Source organism: Phyllostomus hastatus, unplaced genomic scaffold (assembly GCF_019186645.2).
Source record: "Phyllostomus hastatus isolate PE091 unplaced genomic scaffold, TTU_PhHast_1.1 phas_contig_159, whole genome shotgun sequence".
NCBI classification, from domain to species: Eukaryota; Metazoa; Chordata; class Mammalia; order Chiroptera; family Phyllostomidae; genus Phyllostomus; species Phyllostomus hastatus.
The window spans coordinates 22,047,924-22,065,308 of record NW_025333640.1 but is presented as its reverse complement, the minus strand read 5'-3'; the positions used below and the strand labels follow the sequence as shown (position 1 = coordinate 22,065,308).

The window sequence follows — 17,385 nt, the reverse complement described above, 5'->3', positions numbered from 1 at the left end:
GAATGAGCAAATTCGTGGAGACAGAAAGTGGATTAGTGGTTGCCGCAGGCTGAGGGAAGGGGGGATGGGGAGTGATTGCTAGCGAGAATGCGGTTTCATTTTTGGCATGATGAAAATGTTCTGGAGCCCTGAGTGGCGCGGCTCAGTGGGTTGGGTGTTGTCCCACAAACCGAAAGATCACCAGTTTAATTCCCGGTCAGGACACATGCCTGGGTTGTGAGCCAGGTCCCTGTTTGGGGGCGCGCAGGGGGCAGGCAATCAATGTTTCTTTCCCTCTCTTTCTCCCTCCTTTCTCTGTCCTCTAAAAACTGAAAAAATAAAAAAGGTTCTAGAATTAGACAGTGGTAATGGTTGTACAACATTGTGAATATCCTAAAACCCACTGAATTGTACACTTTTTTTTTTTACTTTTCTCACCTGTGAGGTCTTTTAAATTTTTTTATTGTTGTTCAGTTACAGTTGAACCTATTTTCCCCCATTACTCTCCCCTGCCCTACACTCCCCCCACATTCAATCCTGCCCCCCCCCCCCATTATCCTTGCCCATGGGCCCTTTATACATGCTCCTTGACTTGACCCTTCCTTTTCTTTCCCCCTGTATCCCCCTCCCCCCTCCCTTCTGGTCACTGTCAGTTTGTTCTTATTTCCATGTCCCTGGTTCTATTTTGCTTGCTGAATTGTACCCTTTCAATGAACAGATTTTGTAGTATATGAATTTTATCTCAATAAGGTTGTTACTTTTTTTTTTTTTTTTATAAAAAGAGCAGTGAGTGGCTCAGAGAATCTCTAAGAAATCCAGAGAATCAGGCTTGGAGGCCACTCGGCTGAGAACAACGTCTAAATTATACCAGCAGATGGGTGCAGGTTGGGCCCTGATACTGCTCCTGCAGACACAGGCACCAGGAACACACCTTTGGACAGCTGCTGGGACCTTTGCCCCTGCGAGCCCTGAAGGTTACATCACTCCACCAGGTTCTGCTTCCTCACAGGAAGTGACTTCTCTGCAGTCTGCTTTCTCATCTTGTTCTAGGCAAACTGAAGTCAAGTGTCCCTCCACCTGATGCCAGGGGCCTAGGTCAGAGTTTCAAACTGCAGGGCAGGCCAAGAAAGCAGGTGGTGGCCTGGGAGGCAAGGCCCAAATAAATGTCCACTGTACCACATCCCTCTTGATGGGTTTGCCTAGACAGTGGTGTAAACAAAATGTTCAAGCTGAGCAAGCCCTTTGAAATTCATCTAGCAGCCTGACCACATGGTCCGATGACTGTCACATCGCCAAAGGCAATGGGCAATTCCTAGCTTTATCTCGCCTGACTTTTTGAACTGATGGCAAAGTTAATCACTCCTTTCTTAAACATTCCTCTTCACCATTTGTGCTCCTTTCTAACCAGTTTTCTCTCTGTTCCCATCTAGAGCTCCCTTCCCACTGAAAGCTGGTATTTCTCCTCATCTCCATAGTTCATCCTGCTCTTAGTAACCGAGTCCACATGGTGTAAATGTTATGGGTTGACTTGTGTGTCCCTCCCCCTTCAAATACATATGTTGGAGTCCGAAGTCCCACTACCTCACATGGAAATAGGGTAATTTCCAAAGAGAAGATGGAAATAAGGCCGCTGTGACTAGCTAAAATGAGATCGTACTAGAGTAGGGTGGGCCCCTAACCCAATATGACTGGGGTCCTTATAGAAAGGGGACATTTGAACACAGACACACAGGGAGAAGGCCATGAGGACATTGGGGTTATGTTGCCACAAGCCAAGGAGCTGTCAGAAGGTAGGAGAGTGTTCTGGAACAGAGTTCGTCCCAGCAGTAGTCAGAGGGAGAAAGTTCCTGTTGACATATTGAACTTGGATTTCCAGCCTCCAGAACCATGAGCAAATAAATTTCTGTTGTTTAAGCTGCTTCACTTATGGCACTTTTTAGGACAGCTCTAGCGAACTATGTGAATTTTTCTCTACTCCTGTATTTGGCTTCCTACGTATAAGTGGACAACCACCTCATCGTATTGCTAGCCCATAATGCCCAAACTACCTAACAGTTCCAAGTGGCTGTCCAGCTGCTGGCACATGTGCACTTGGATAACCCACAAAAACCACAGGCTCAACTTGTCTAAACTCAGGTCATCACATCTCTGGTCCTCCCTGCTCTTCCTCCTCCTTTTTTCTCTCTTGGCGAGTGGTACCCTCCATCCACCGTGGTGCCCCACGTCGGCACCTGGGTGTTAGCTACAACTCTACTCTGTGGCTTGTCACTAAAGGTTCTACCTCTCCCACATCTTTGGAGCCTTTCCCGTCCATCCCAGGCCAGGCCGTCTTCCTTCCATTTGTCTTCCACAGTAATTTTTTTGCAACACAATCTAATCAAGTCACTCATCAGCTTAAAATCCTTCAGGGGGTCCCCATAGCTTCCAAACAAAGGTCAAATCCCAGAGCTTAGCAGGTAAGACCTTTGTGGTCTGACTCCTTGCTGCCCTCCATAAGCTCACCTCTCACCTTTGCTCCTAGCACTTGCTCTCTGCAGCCATGCAGAGGTTCATTCAGATCTTCCCCCCCCCACCCCACTTCTCTCTCCTCATCCTACCTGATGCCTGCTCAGGCTTCAAAACAAATGCAGCCTCTCCTGGGAAGGATAGGCTTAAATCTGCTTCTGTGTTCTCATAACCCTCTGGGCATAGACTCCATCACAGCAATTTCACAATGCACTACAATTGTTGGTCTCGCTTCTTACCACCCTCCCCCAAAAGTAAGGCACTTGAGAGTCAAGACTTCAGGCTCAGTCTGGGGCCTGGCATATAGGAGACACTCTATCAATGTGGAAGGCAGGCAGGCAGGCAGGCAGGAAGGAAGGAAGGCTCCTCACCCCAACCTATTTTAGAGTAAAAAACAAGACCCTGAGAGACAGTAATATCTCATCATTTTCAGTGATGATTGTGTTGTAGTTGACTCATTTGTGAGCATGAAGGTAGAGCAGAGATTTTGTCCTCTCTCCCATCCGGGAGTTGTGATTGCTTTTAATAATGCACCGTCCTGTGATGAAGGCTGGCTCCGTTCAGCTCTCTAGGCTCCTTCCAACTCCAGTCACTTCCCCTGAGGGGAAGAGTTTGCGGTGTGTTTACAGGCCTGGCCAGCAGGACACGTGAGGAGCAGACCTGCACGGTGAGCCAAGCCCCTTTTTTCCTGCTCCCTAGGGCTGCGATTGGCCCTTCCTGGAGGCTGGCCTCTGGAGCCTTTAGTCATCGCGCTGGGAAATCCTTCTGGGACTGGGCACCGGTTTGCGTGTTGTTTTCCTGCTCCGTGGGGGATTAGCTGCCAGCGGTCGGGAATGCTGCGAAATAGAGCCGGGCAACACGTAATCCAGGATTTGCCTCTGCCGCTCCGCCTGGGGGAAACAGATGCCTCTGCTCAGGCCTGAGCGCAGAATGGGAATGAGGAGCCCGAGGGCCTTTTGGAGCCGAGGACTCGGAGATAAGGCCCTGCGACCTCCAGCCGGGAGGCAGCTTTCCCTCCGCTGGTCTGGTGTCACTACTCCAGTTTAGCGCTCAGGAACGGCTGGGGACGAAGCAGTGTCACCTTCAGAGACCGCGGGACGGCAGGATCCCGGCGGCAGGGAGGAGCGGCGCCAGCGCCTCGGTCCTGTGCCCGGCCGTGAGCGGGCACGCCCAGCCCTGGCAGGGGGCACAGCGGGCCGGAGGCAGGGTCCTCGACCGCCCCCGCGCGGGTCTCGCGGTAAGTCAGGGATTCTGCGGTGGTGCTGGCGGAGCTGGCGGCCGCCCCAGGGAGGCCTGGTCCTGCCCACCTGGAACCTCCCCTGGGGCGAGGTCTGGGGAGGGGGTGAGGTGTGCGGGAAGCGGGCGAGCCGTCCACTTCCTGATCCCAGCTCCGAGTGGAAGCCGGTCCCGAGCCCCGCGGGGGCGGCCCGCAGCGGCTGCAGGCGCTGTCCGCGGGGGCTGTGGAACCGCTCAGCTCCGACGTTGCCTGGCGCCCAGGCTGGGCCAGCGGAGGTCTCCCGGGGCTTGGGAACCATTTGCCATTCCTTAAATAGTGCGTGCGCAAAGCTTCGGAAGTAAAGCTTTTAATGTCATTTTGCACCGAGGAACAAAAAGGAAAAGATATTTGGCAATCTTAAAGTGGTAGCTTTACTAATTTTTAAAAATTGGGTTTCTTTCTCCACTCCATCCCTCATACCCCTTGTCTTAAATTTTGGCCATTTTCCTAGAACTACTCAAGTAGATTTCCGTCCTATTAGCCTCGACCCTTACCCTCCGCCCGAGTTCATACAACAGTTCTGGCTTAGGTGAGGCGGGGGATATCGATTTTTTTAGGCTTTTCAGGGTGCATTTGGATTGATATGTTCTGAAAAATACATGCCCTGTGTTGGAAACTTCGTGCTGCTAACAAATCAGGTACAAGGCTGGGGGTGGGGAGGAAGGTTTGTTGCCTGGCATGCCTGCCTGATTCTAAGCGTTTTGTGAATGGCCACTTTGTTCCCCTCTGTAGTCCGACCCCAGAGAGCCACCGGTTCCTTCTTTACCCCTTCCCTCCCCCAAGACATCATCAGCCTTCCTTTGTGAAACAGAGACAGCTTTAGATCCAACTGGTTTTTAGATAGCTAATTTTAAAGCACTTAGAATTCCAGGCATCCAAAGATTAGGTTAGCCCTTAGGGTGGGTTAGGTCGGGTGGTTGTTGTGTCAGTATGCATACCAATGCCTTTTCTTCAGTAAACGGTTTGTAGCCTGTTTCCTTTTAAAAATGGAGATTAGCTCTTCCATCAGTGTTTTAAGAATATAGTTGCAGGTATCGTTGCATGACAACTTGCCTGTCGGGGTTTCTTTTCCAGGGCTTAGGAGGAGGCATTGTGTCAAGTTTGGCTTCCCAGTTGCACTTGACCTCTAGTCTCACATTTCCACTTGACTTCACCCTTGGCAGACCTAGTACCTGCCCTTCAGCTGTAGGAAACAAAAGAGCAGGAAGGATTCAAAACATTTCAACTACCACAACCTCAACCAAAGACGCCAAGCATTTCATCAACTTCTTTATGGCGCACATTACGTTATGTTTCCTTCCTGTTCAAATGTAGGTACGTCTAGCCATTAAGGGTCAATTAAAAAACATGAAAACAAAAGTCTCCACTTCCCTCCTCCCTCAGGGTACATACAGATTTGGTGGAGTCAGGTTAGGCCACCTACTCTAATGAAATATCTTCATGGTGAGATAATTCTGGAGTGGGTGCAGGAAGGTTAACAGCCAATCTCCTTACTCACCCTCATAATTGCACATTTTTTTACCCTGTAGCCTCCCTGTTCTTTCTACTTTTTTCTATACGATCCCATGTAGGTACATGGCCATGACTTTATCTGGGATTGTGGAATCCAGGATATTACCTTTCAGTGTCAAGGTTTGTTTAGGTGACAGTGTCCCCCTTACCTAGTCTCAGAAACTTTTTTCCAAGCCCTGCCCTTGTTTTCCTGGAAAAATCTTTGTTTATTAAATCCTCCATTGGAAAGTCCATTGTATCTTTCAAAATTAAACATGACACCTACATCTTGATCATCATTTGAATGTTGACTGGCATGGTTTCCTGGTTGGTCAGCCTGTTATTTCTGCTTCATATTGAAACACAAGTGGAAGGATCTTTTCATAAGATGTGAGTGTAAGTGGGTCAGGGAGTCTCCTTGAAAATTAACGGCATACGCTCTGACCTATCCTTTGGTCCACCCTTGGGTTGAATTCTGTCCTTTGAATTTTTGTCCACTAACTTGGAAAGAAACTGTATATTTACTATGGGGCTCATGAGTGATCTGTTTACTTGGCCTTTTCTGCCCAGCAGTAACTCACCACCACTTCAAATGCTGCCAGGTTCAAATGTGCCTGTTGACTGGAGATAACCCAGTTGGGGAATGCAGCAATGTGCTAGGAACCTTTGAAAATGACACCTGGAGCCCCGGCTGGTGTGGCTCAGTGGTTTGAGCACAGGCCTATGAGGGTCGCAGGTTCGATTCCCTGTTGGGGCACATGCCTGGGTTGCCGGCCAGGTCCCTGGTGGGGGGCGTGTGAAAAGCAACCACACATTGATGTTTCTCTCCTTTTCTTTCTCCCCGCCTTCCCCTCTCTCTAAAAATAAAAAAAAATAAAATCTTAAAATAAAAAGGAAAGAAAATGCCACCTGGAAATCCTGACATTTGGGGAGCAAACATTTTTCAGAACTTTCCTCCTCTCTCGCCACTCCACTGCCTGGTTTACACCGATTCCATCTTGGATTACAGATTCCCAAAAGGCAGTTTTAGCTTGATGTGCACAGGCTCGAAAGGTTTATGTTGGCACGTGTTGGGAAGATGCTTTTTGTGCTGCTGCTAATGATGCAGATCTGAACAATGACGGTTTTCCGTTTGGGTTTCACGTGAAAATATATTCCAGGGCGTCTGTTTGAGAAGCCTTTCTGAGATTATCTTAAAAGTCTGGAGTCAAGGCTGAATTACTATCACACTGCATCACCACCATTGTTTTATAGGCTATTAGGTGTTCGATCTTAAGTCTGACTTACTAGTTGGCAGGTCTGAAAGCGTCCCTGCAGGACATCTGTGAGTTTAGTTTATTACTTTCCCTGGAAGAGAGTGGTCTTTGATAGGGATAATATTTGGTCAGAATTAGAAGAATTGTCAAGTAGAACCTTCGAGATGAATAGGTAAAGGGGAAGTGAAGGGAGGAGTAAATCCAAGGGCACTGAGCCACTGTTTACTGGCCACTCAGCTTTTTTACATATATTTTTAGAGTTTCATAGAAATTCAATCTCAACAACTGAGCTTCTGTTGGCAAATATTTTGTCTACTAATGCTAGTTCCTTTTTATTATTTTTGCATGTCCTGCTTTTGATTCTCATCTTAATCCTTGAACAGATATATCTTCACCCTGGAATTTTCAGTACATTCTTCTTTTTTTGTAATATCCTGGATATCTAGAAGAAATTATTTAGGCAGAGGGGATGGCCAGGGAGATGAGGATGTGTCCTTGAGTCCAAGAAAACCAGTGCCTGTCAGCATCTTTATTAATTTATGACAGTTTAAAGGTGCTCAGATAGAAGCTGTGGCTACAGATTCATTTCTGCCTTAACTGCTTGAAAGGAATCAAGCTAAGAGTGCAGGCTTTTGGAACCAGCGCAATTTGTAGAAGTATGCTAGAGGCAACTGCAGTTCTGGGAGGTGATTAGCCTTTTAAATCACCTACTCCTTATTGTAAATGTATTCCAGGTTTCAGAATGCCTGCTGGTGAAGGATGTCTTTTTTAGTTTCAACGTAGCCATTGCTTTCAACCAAAACACCCAGAGAGGGTCCAGTCTTGCTCACCTGCTTATTTGCTGTTAGGAACAGGACTAGAATTTCGGGACTCCCATTGCTGATCTTCAGAGATGATGGTTTTGAGGACCGGGAAGCAAACAAAATGAAGTCTCTCAGTGTAAGACTCCTGAAAAGAGAGATTTGGCGTAAGACCCAACATGTGAAAGATTAGGTAGACGCAGTTGTGTTCAACTCTGTCCAATCAGGTAGAAGAAAGGAAAGATGCATATCAAGCTGAGTCTGCCAGCCCACAGGATTTATTGAACAAATATTATGTGTCAAGTCCCCTGCTTTATGACTGAAAGGTACAACAGTGTAAAAGGCAGAGCATAAGCCTTGAAGGGATTTTCAAGCCTGGGCGGTACCTTCAGGCATTAGTGAGCATCCTTCTTCCACCTGTTCACTGTCAAGGGCTGTGGTAGGACCCTCTACCCTCGTCCAGCTACACCCACTTCCCAAGGAAATCAAGATGGTCCCCTGACCTGAGCTTTGCTTCTTTTGGTAGCGGAAGGTGTGTTCTTGGCTCTTTCAACATGACCTGGGCAAAGTTACACTTCTACCTAAACCCAAGACTCCTATTTGGTATTTGGCTTTATTCCTATAGTGCCACTCAACACTTAAGTGGGCCGGCATCAAACTGACTGGAGGGTAAATGATAGACATCCTTCAGCTTTGCCTTCATTAAGAGGATGAGATCAGGTCTCCTTAATCATGAAAATAGCCCCTTAGACTAAACAAAGAACTGACTCTTTTGCTGACTACATGCAATTTATTTAAATTAGTGTTGCACATTCAACAATGGTATCAATGCTATAGTATAAAATCTCCAAACAGGGTGAGTTTTCTTGTCTTTCACCCAGGGATAAAAAAGGCATCAGCCACATTGAATGGGGTTTGTATCTTCTTAGCTGTGCCTGTATCTCTCCAACTGGTAAAATGGGAGGGGGCCCATCTATCTTATTTGCTGGGAAACCTGCCTTCGTTATGATTCTGCTGGGAATTAAAATAGTGCACTAGAAGCAAAGGAGGGGGAGGGAAAGGGCAGGAACTTGCAGGATACTCAAAAGAAGGGAAGCGTGGGGTCAGTTCTGACACCCCCACTTTTTTTTTTGTAATTCAAGATTAACTGTACAGTTAGCCTTAGCAGCACACAGGCTATCTCAGTGGGTAGTGACCTCCATGGTGTTGGTGAGAGAATTGTCTCCTTGCAGATTTGGGATGGCTGGCTTCTGCGTATTGTTCAGCATGTGTCTAGGACTGCTTCTACTAACCCTATGTATTGGATTCTGCTTATTTAAAAGGCAAAATGATTGCCATAGTAGTGAAAGGAGGAGATTATAAAAGTGAACCTCTCATGAAATGCAGGCACATATCGTGGATATGCCCTTATTTAGCATGGCCCATCGGAAGTCACCCAAGCAGAGTGGATAAAAAGTTGCTCAGATGGGCTGAGTGTTTGCTTCTCCATTGCTGCAGAAAACAAATGGCCAGGACTCGATGTCTTTCTCTTCTAAATCTGAGCCAATATGAAGCCACTGATCAAATGAAAATGTAACAACTAGTTAGAGAATGTGGTCTCCAGACTCCTACTACCAGTAAAAAGAATTCTTTTTTTACAAAGCCATTTGGGTTTTAGAGAAGCAGTGCCTCATCCCTGCGTCATGCCACCCACTCTACAACACGAGCCTTGAATGGTAGAGGCTCTCTTTTGCCCCAGGTCACGTGGACGCCACATGGTCATGCTGTACAAAGGAGTGATGTAACAGGGTGCCATCGATGAGAGGAAGGATGGGCAGAAGCTGACTGCAATCTTTTTGCCTTTTCCCCCTATTTTCGGATGTTAAGTAGTAATTACCCTTTGAGGGTCCTTCATCCCCTTCCTCCCCAAATGTCTCAGCTGAGAAACTTGAAGTACAAAGGAATTAATACCTGAAGTCTGAGCCATACTCAAGCTGCCAAAACATCCGCCAAGACAACGTGAAAAGATCTAGGAGCTTGGAAAGGGAAGGTGTGAGGGTGAAGGGTTTGGGGGGCCTGTGCAAAGTGCTCTTTTTTCTCGTGAGATTTGCTCTAATAGCTCCACTTCAGCTATAGATCCCACAGAAGAAGGTGTGTTTTATTCATTTGTAACACAATTTCATTAAAAGAAAGCATACTGGATTTCTCAGGGATTCCCTCTACAAGGATTTTACTTGTCCACATACATTGTTAAGCAAAGTTACTGAATCTTTTTTGTTTGTTTGTTTCGTTCCTGAATCTTTAATAAGCATCTCTTACAGATCAAATTCATACTACTTTCTAAAGAGGCTTTACAATATCAAGACTGGAAGTAATTAAGAATTTGCTTTGAATAGTTAAAGCAGTTTCTGTAATGAGAGGAAGACAGATTTGTGGGGTGATGAAATTCTGAATTCCATCTGCATGGGAGCTGGTTTTTATTTATAATGCGGTACAAAATATTCTTGGCATGTTTTGCTTATTGCATACAGGATGCTCCATGCTAAAACTGAATCTAGATAGCGCTAAACAGATTTCTTTTCCTAGATTTTTTTCCCTAAACTATTGCCTCCTCATCCAGTCCTTTGGATAAAGGCATTCACTAAAGTGCTGCCGGGTCTCTCTCTGTGAGTAGTTTGGTCTTCTGTCTTCATTATTCAGCCCTTCCCTTCAGCTGGTATCTGCAGGTGGTGGTCAAGGGAAACTGGAGTTCACCTGCAGACTAGAGGGACTGGCTCATTCCAGGTGGAGAAGCCCAGGACTCCTGCTTGTGTCTTTCATTTGTTTTTCTGTTCCTAGAAATTCAGGGCCTACCTTTCTAAATTTTATGCATACTGACTGCTACAATAATTACACTTGATATGCATGCTGTCTTTGGCATCTGCAGCTTAAAAAACAGTCACTTGATTCACTTGAAATCCTTGGCTAGGGTATAAAGTTTGTGAAACAAATACTGAAGGTGAAGTGAAAGAAAAAAAGTGAATTTAACTCCTTCATTTTTTATAAAAGATTTTATTTATTTTTACAGAGATGGGAAGAGAGGGAGAAAAACATTTAAGAGTGAAATATATTGACTGGTTACCTCTCACAAGCTCCCACCTGGGGACCTGGCCCACAGCCCAGGCATGTGCCCTGACCCAGAATTGAACTGGCAACCTTCTGGTTCAAAGGCCAGTGCTCAATCCACTGAGCCACACCAGCCAGGGCTAATTGAACCCCTTTAAAGTAAAAATATTTAAATTTTTTTTAAAGTCTGAATTTATATGGCTGGTTTTGCAGGGAAAATTTGATGGTTTGGGGATGTGATTATTGACCCTGTGTACTTCTAAAGCTCATCCTCATTGGAAATGGGAGTGAGAGTTTGGCTCTTTCTTAATTCAATATGCTCAAGGGGTGAGCCATATTGAGATTCTAAATGACAGAGGTTGACTTGCCTTTTGTTTGCAGGCATGGCTTATCAATTCTTGGTTAGCTTTCAGTCTTAAAACCAGTAGAATTCAATTACAGAAGAAAACCCAAAATAAAACATTAAACTCTTGACTTAGGTAAAGCCTTGTGGATTTTTTGCACCAGAGCTGATTATGTCGGGGACTGTCAGTTATTTCTCCCGAGAACCTGGGATACTGCATGCCTTAAGGTAGATTGAGGTGACTGTATGCTGTCCATCTTTTATTTATGATGTAACCTTGCTGACCCCTCAGGATGTGCCGTGCAGTTTTCCCCATTCCTCCTCTCACCTTTTATTAGTCATGAGATTTATTGGCCCCTGTGGCATGAATCCAGATGAACCAGCTCACTGGTTCAAGCCCATAATTTCATCAGCATAGCAGGTAACTTTGAGCTGAGCTAACTTGGCACTGAGATGACAATAATGATTTAATCTCACATTTGAGAAAATCTTTACCTTTAAAAAATGAATTCCATAAATTATTCCATCATATCTTTATAATGAACCTGAGAGGTAACATGTTAGAGGCAAGGAAAGTAAGGTTTACAGAAGACCAGTGACTTTCCCAGTAACCCAAGAGTTAGAACTCATCCTTAGGAGATCCTTCTCTCTAAACCAAAATGCTCAATAATACTCGATTGTATGACAAATGATAAAGTCATGCAAGAATGTGGGAAGCTCTAGATTTCATTTAGAGCTTCATGTTTTATTGAGAAAACAAATCTAGGAAGGTGTCTGGGAAAGTAATGTACAATAGAGATTAATTATTAAAATTTAACTCTAACCAGCATGGATACCCCGGGAGGTCACTCTCCCCGGGCTCTGTCCAGGTGGCGTAGGGGAGCACAGGGCTCTGCACAGTCCCTTTCCACAATGCTGGAGAGGAAGCCGGGCCTTGAGCCTGCGCCTGCACATTCCCACAGCTTCTCGGAGTCCTATGGTCAGTTACTGAGGTGACAAACCACGCAGGAAACATCTAGGAAAAAAATAAAAATAAAATTTAGCCCATGAGGAAACTATGTGAATAAGACATAATCAAGTGTCCTCTTACATGACACAATGATAAACACAAAGACGGTTCAGAGGAGAGAGAGGTGACCACAGGCCAAAAAGCCAGGGGCAGTATCACTGAGGAAGAGGGACTATGGTTAGTGCTTAAAGAATGCGCAAGTTTCGATGGAACAGAGAAGTGGATTGGACATAACAGGCTGTCGGGAACATTCCAAGAAAAGTTGGAGAGCCGTCTTCCAGATGCGGATTAGCAGGGAGGCCTGCCTGGAGGAGGTCTAGGTGGGGAAGGTGTGGGAATTAAAGTTCAATAGGGAGGATGGGGCCAAACTGGAGAAGACCGTGTAGGGGCAGGCAGAGAGACAGGGACTGACACCAGGAGCTGTAAGGTGTGTGGCCAGGGCTCGTTCCTTCCGAGGGCTGTGATGGAGACTCTGTTCTGTGCCTCCCTCCTCGCCTCAGGCATTCCTTGGCTCTCTCTGGGGTTCTCCTGTGCATTCCCTTCTAGGCATGTCTCTGTGCCCAAATCTCCCCTTATTAAGGATCATATTGTGTTAAGGCCCACCCTAGTGACCTCATTTTCACTTGATGACCTCAGTGAAGGCCAATTTCCAAATCAGATCATAGTGTGAAGTCCTGGCACCTCTCATGGAGGAGTGACTTCAGGAGGAGCAGCAGAAGGTCTGTGCAACTGAGGGGCCAGAAGTGGTGGTGGGAGGGTGAGGACTGGAGGGAGAAGGTGGTGACGAGTTGAATCCAAGCTGGGATATGCTGAGCTGCAGACCCTGTGGGACAACCATGTGGAGAGGTCAAGCAGGCCGTTGAGTTGACAGTTCTGGCCTCAGAAGAAAGCTCTGGGTAGGAAACAGAGATTTAGGCTACAGACCTAGGGAGGAAGAGAAATTATAATAATAAGCATTGACTATTAATCAGGCACAGTCCATAATGCTTTCCATGAATTTTCTCTTTAATCCTTTCAACAACCATGTGTAATAGATACTGTTATTTTCCCCATTTTGCAGACTATGGATCTAACTAAGCCACAGGGACATTCAGTAGTAACCTGCCCAGGCTCCCACTGTTAGTAGAGGATCCACACACTTCTGCACCCAAATTTCCCCCACGTGACCATGGCTGTGATCCACAGCAGAAACATATTTTACATTGCAGTCCACTGTAGACACATATTTCAAGAAAACAAAAGTTTCATGAGATCACACTTAGCCCTCTGCTGTTTTCCATTCTATTTCATTGTTAAACAGGCTGGTTGCAACCCACGACTTGATACTCACTCTTGACACCCACAGTTTTAGAATTACAGTTTAACACCCTTCTGCCTCCTGCACCCAAACCAGGTGGCGCTTGTGGGGCTGCGAAGATGAGGAGAGATGGAAGTGACATCACAGGCATTAGGAAGGGACTTCACCAAATCATGCCCCGAGGACTTGTCTGTGGAAACCGTCTAGCTCTTTGTCAGTGAGTCATTTACGGCTGTCACATGAATTGAGGAGGATTGAAGCCATTGTCGTTGCCAAGTTTTTCCACTGGATGGTACAGGAAAAGATGCAGATGCACTTAACTTTGGAGAGTTCTGAAGTTAGTTAGTTCTGAAATAGCTGTGGGATTGCATGACAGAATTTGGGTACGCAGCCCGAAGAAATCCCACCCTGTGCCTGCACTCCTGTGATGCGGTTCCTGCAGGCAGTCACTGCAGTGGGAAATAATACCTCCAACACAGAAGACGTGGGATAGGGAGTTTCACATCTTGCTGAGCAGGAAAGGGTTTTGCTGGTAAGACAGCTAGGAATCCACTCCCAGCATGCATCATAGACCCCGAGTGCATTCATCCTTCCTTCCACGCAAAGGAAGCAGGAAAATGTTCCTTGTCACTTGAATTAACCCCTTCTGAGTAGCCATCTGCCTCCTCACCACCTCCAGGGTCTCACTCCCTCAGCTAACCCTTCCTTTCCTCTTTGGTGCAGTCGTTTTCTCCTTTTCCAGGGCTTCCTTCCTTCCAACTTCTAATACACCTTGGTTTCCTCCCCGAAGCCCCTCAGCAAAAGGAGTGTGGTGGGTGAGGTGTCCGTTCTCTGTCTTGGTAGTGGTGGTGGTTACGAGGCTGTGTGCCTGTCAAAACTCATAGAATTGAACACTAGGAAGAGCGAATTTTTGCTATACATAAACTACATATTTTTAAAAACATGACTTTAAAATAAAGGCCCCTCACCCTTTTCTTAATCCTCCCACCCTGTGGTCATCATCCTCTTCCCCTTCTCCCTCTTTCCCTTACACTTTTTTATCTCACTGTCTTCGTGTTAGCTAAAACCACGGCAAGGACAGGGTGGTGGGGAGGGCACTGGGGGGAGGGCAGCTCTAACCAAGCATGGGAGCAAAGAGCCCTGTGAGGAGCTCACCTCTGCCTCATGAAGACCCAGTGATTTTGCCATTTACTGGGGAGAGGCCACCTCTTCCTCTCTGTACTTCAGATCTCAGAATGCAGTAATGATTCTTGACTGATTCTTGAAAAATCCAGAGCTGACAGAGACAGAATGGATGATGGTGGGAAGAACAGAAGCCAGAAGCCACAGGAAGAAGGCTGGGTAAAGGTCCCAGAATGCTGCTAGGAAAACCCTGGCTGGTGGCATAAACAGGAAAATAGAAATAAAATCTGTTCTTATAATGCATATGCTTTATGGGCAAGTCTAAATTAAGACTGGGGTCTTCCCCTGGGGGCAACCTGACCTGTGTTAATAGCTTTGGAGAAACAGAGCGGCAGTTCCACCAGGGCCCATGAGGGAGCACGAGAAAGAAGGGGCCCCTCCAGGGCCGCCATCCATGCCAACGGCGCAGGTCTTGAGTAAGGCCATATCCTTCTGTCCCTGCAGCCTGCTGTCAAGTTTGACTAGGCTGAAAGGCTTCACACGCAGTCTGGACAACTGCGAGCGATTTAACGTCCTCTCTTCTCTTTTTGTTTTGGTGTCAGATGTTTATTGTCAAGGTCGTCCCGAAGACACGCAGCTGCTGCACCGTGAAAAGTTGGTACAGTCTAAGTACCAACGCCTCCGTCTATTCTGTCTTGTATTTTTTTTTCTTTCTAGTCCCAGGAGGCTGCCTTCTCTGTGAATCCCCTTCTAACAGGATGTCGTGGTTTATTTTTTCCCTGCCCTTGGCCATGACGATGGGCCAAGTTTTAACCTTTTACTATCCTCTTCCTTTGGGGAGGGTTCCGGTTCCTCAGCTGTCTTGGGAACTCCCGCTGTCTGACCGGGGGTTTGCATGTTTATGAACTCTAAACCATCAACTCCTGGAGCAGAACAGCCGTGCTCTGGGAGCTGTTATTCCTCAGTACAGTATTTTTATTCTCACTTGGCAAGACCTGTGCCCGTTGCATTTCCAGTTGTTTCGGTGGTGGAACAGTCTCCACAGGACTTCCGTCCTCATTGTGTCACAGGCAGCCTGCACGGGCCTGCAGCTCCTGGGGCTGCCAGCAAAGTGAGGGCAGTGGGGCCGACGAGAGGTGTGCACTGGGGCCTGATTCTGCCTCTGCCTTTGCCACTTGCTAGTTGTGTGGCTTGGGGGTGTGGGGAGGAGTCACGTCCCCTCCCCAGACCTGTTTCTTCGTCTATATGATGGGAATCAGACTAGATGTGGCCATGGAACTCCAGGTATTCCAGAGAGATGCATCCAGGACCCTGCAAAAGTGAGAGGTGACCGTGTTGACAGGGCCCCCAGGATTAGGACCGGTTCTTTAGAGAAAGTATTATCTCTATGGCTCTTTCCAACTTTAAATGCCTCTGACTCTGTGAAAAAAATGAGAGTGTCTGGTGCCTCTCTGCTTCCTGTGATAGGTGGGGAGGCCCTGCCAGGGCAGAGAGCGGGCTGGGGTAGGAGACCGACCTGGGGCTGGGGAGAGAGCTGAGCCCACTGTGGGGCTGGGAAGCGATGGAGATCATGCCCCTGACCGAGGTCATTCGGTCTGACACTGGAGATGCACTTGACAGGGAGGGTAGCTCTTATCCCTCTAGAGGTTCAATGCCACCGCATGTGGTGGGGTAGAGATGAAAGAAAATGCCCAGTTCTTTGACCCTGGGCTTGTTGTTGGGTAGGGAAGGAGTACCAGGTACAGTTGGGGACATCCTGGCCAGGGTTCCTTGCCAGATCCCAGTTCCTCGATTTTTCCTTTCTAAAGAGGTCTCACTTGCTTTCTTCAGCAGACAGCAGTTAAGACAGAGAGGCGATTCTGAAGGGAGCCGGCAGGTTATCTATGAGGCAAACTGTGTCCACACATCTGTGTCCCGACCATGTGCTTCCCGGAGGAGAGTCCCCGCCCCCCCCGAGTCAGACGGCATTACCGTGACGTCCGGCCTTGAGGACTGGCCGCTTGACCCTTCAGTCGGGCAGATTCCTCGTCCAGTCGTGACAGCAGGTCATGCGTGGGTCTCAAACACGTTTTTTTTTTAAATGTGGAAGAGCAGGTCTGATTCTTGGAATGGCTTTATAAGAAAGCCTTGGCATTTCCTTTGAGTCTAGGGAAACACGTTTAATTATTAATTGTTATGTGCCTGGGATATAGCCTTTTAAATAGCATTAGAGGAAGAATTTCTGGCCTGTGAGGAATTTGATATGAACTAGACCGTAAAACTCTCCGTAGGTGGCAGGGGAAAGGCAAGCACAATGCCCTAGCTCCATTCACGGATGCTTGAGAAGGTGGGGGGAGGCAAGGAAGGAAGGGATTACGGCTCACATGGCATTTCCTGGGGCATCTGACTGCTTTATAACAAAATCATTTGCAGCCTGATTTCTCTGGGGGTGAGACTCGGCCTGTTTTCGGGCAGGTTTCTCCTGCCTGCTCTCGTTTGCTCTCGCCTTCTTCCCCCACCACACATTCTGTCTTCCCTCCGCGTCTGTGGGCAATACGGGGGCGTGGTGGCCCTTCACGGCATGGCCTGCAGCTGGACTTCTCTGTGCACAGCACGGAGAAGCGAAGTGCACACACAGCTCATCCGTGTGCCAGTGGGGACAGGCAGCGTGCTTTTGCCGACAAAATACAGGCGATGCATCTAAGGAACTGATTGCCTTTTCCCTTCTTTAACTTGTGCACAAGTAAATTGTAGGCATTGTTTACTTACCCTTGCGTGTGCATAAATACATCATAGGCACTGTTTTTCTTGTAGGAGACTTTTATTGTCCTTGGGTTATTGGTTTATAGCCTTGTTAAAGTTAGTGGGGCCTGTGACTTAATATTTAGACACTGCATTAGGATATCATGGACCCACCAAGTAGGTTTTTCTTTGAAGCAAAATCCATGAAAGGAAATGCCAGCCGTTTTATTAGGCCTGGTCAGCGGTGGGCGGACTGCGGCCTGCAGGCCAAATCCGGCCCACTGACTGTTTTGTACAGCCTGTGAGCTAAGAATGGCTTTACATTTTTTATTTTTATCCTCACCTGAGGACAACTTTTAATTGCTTTGAGGGAGAGAGAGAGATAGGGAGAGGGAAACATTGATGTGAGAAAGATACACCGACCAGTCACCTCCCGTACAAGCCCTGGCCGGGACTCGAACGCGTGACCTTTCGGTTTACAGGATGATGTTCCCACCAGCTG

General features: G+C 47.1%; 1 protein-coding gene and 1 non-coding gene across 7 annotated transcripts in view; both read left to right on the top strand.

The window, feature by feature from the left end:
- The window catches only part of TRIM2 (tripartite motif containing 2), a 119,823-nt gene that overhangs the window by 37,239 nt on the left and 65,199 nt on the right, over positions 1 to 17,385 (top strand). The window contains exon 1 of one of the 6 annotated variants that reach the window (XM_045830897.1): positions 3,426 to 3,721. The exons of 3 other annotated variants lie outside the window; for them this stretch is intronic. The gene's annotated coding sequence lies outside the window, so the exon portion shown is untranslated. Of the gene's footprint in view, positions 1 to 3,425; positions 3,722 to 17,385 lie in introns of those variants that run through there. 2 more of the 6 variants (XM_045830898.1, XM_045830893.1) reach the window with 2 other exon arrangements.
- Positions 11,558 to 11,751, top strand: LOC123814241. Its single transcript, XR_006784864.1, has one exon. It is a non-coding gene; the product is annotated as a small nucleolar RNA SNORA73 family (small nucleolar RNA).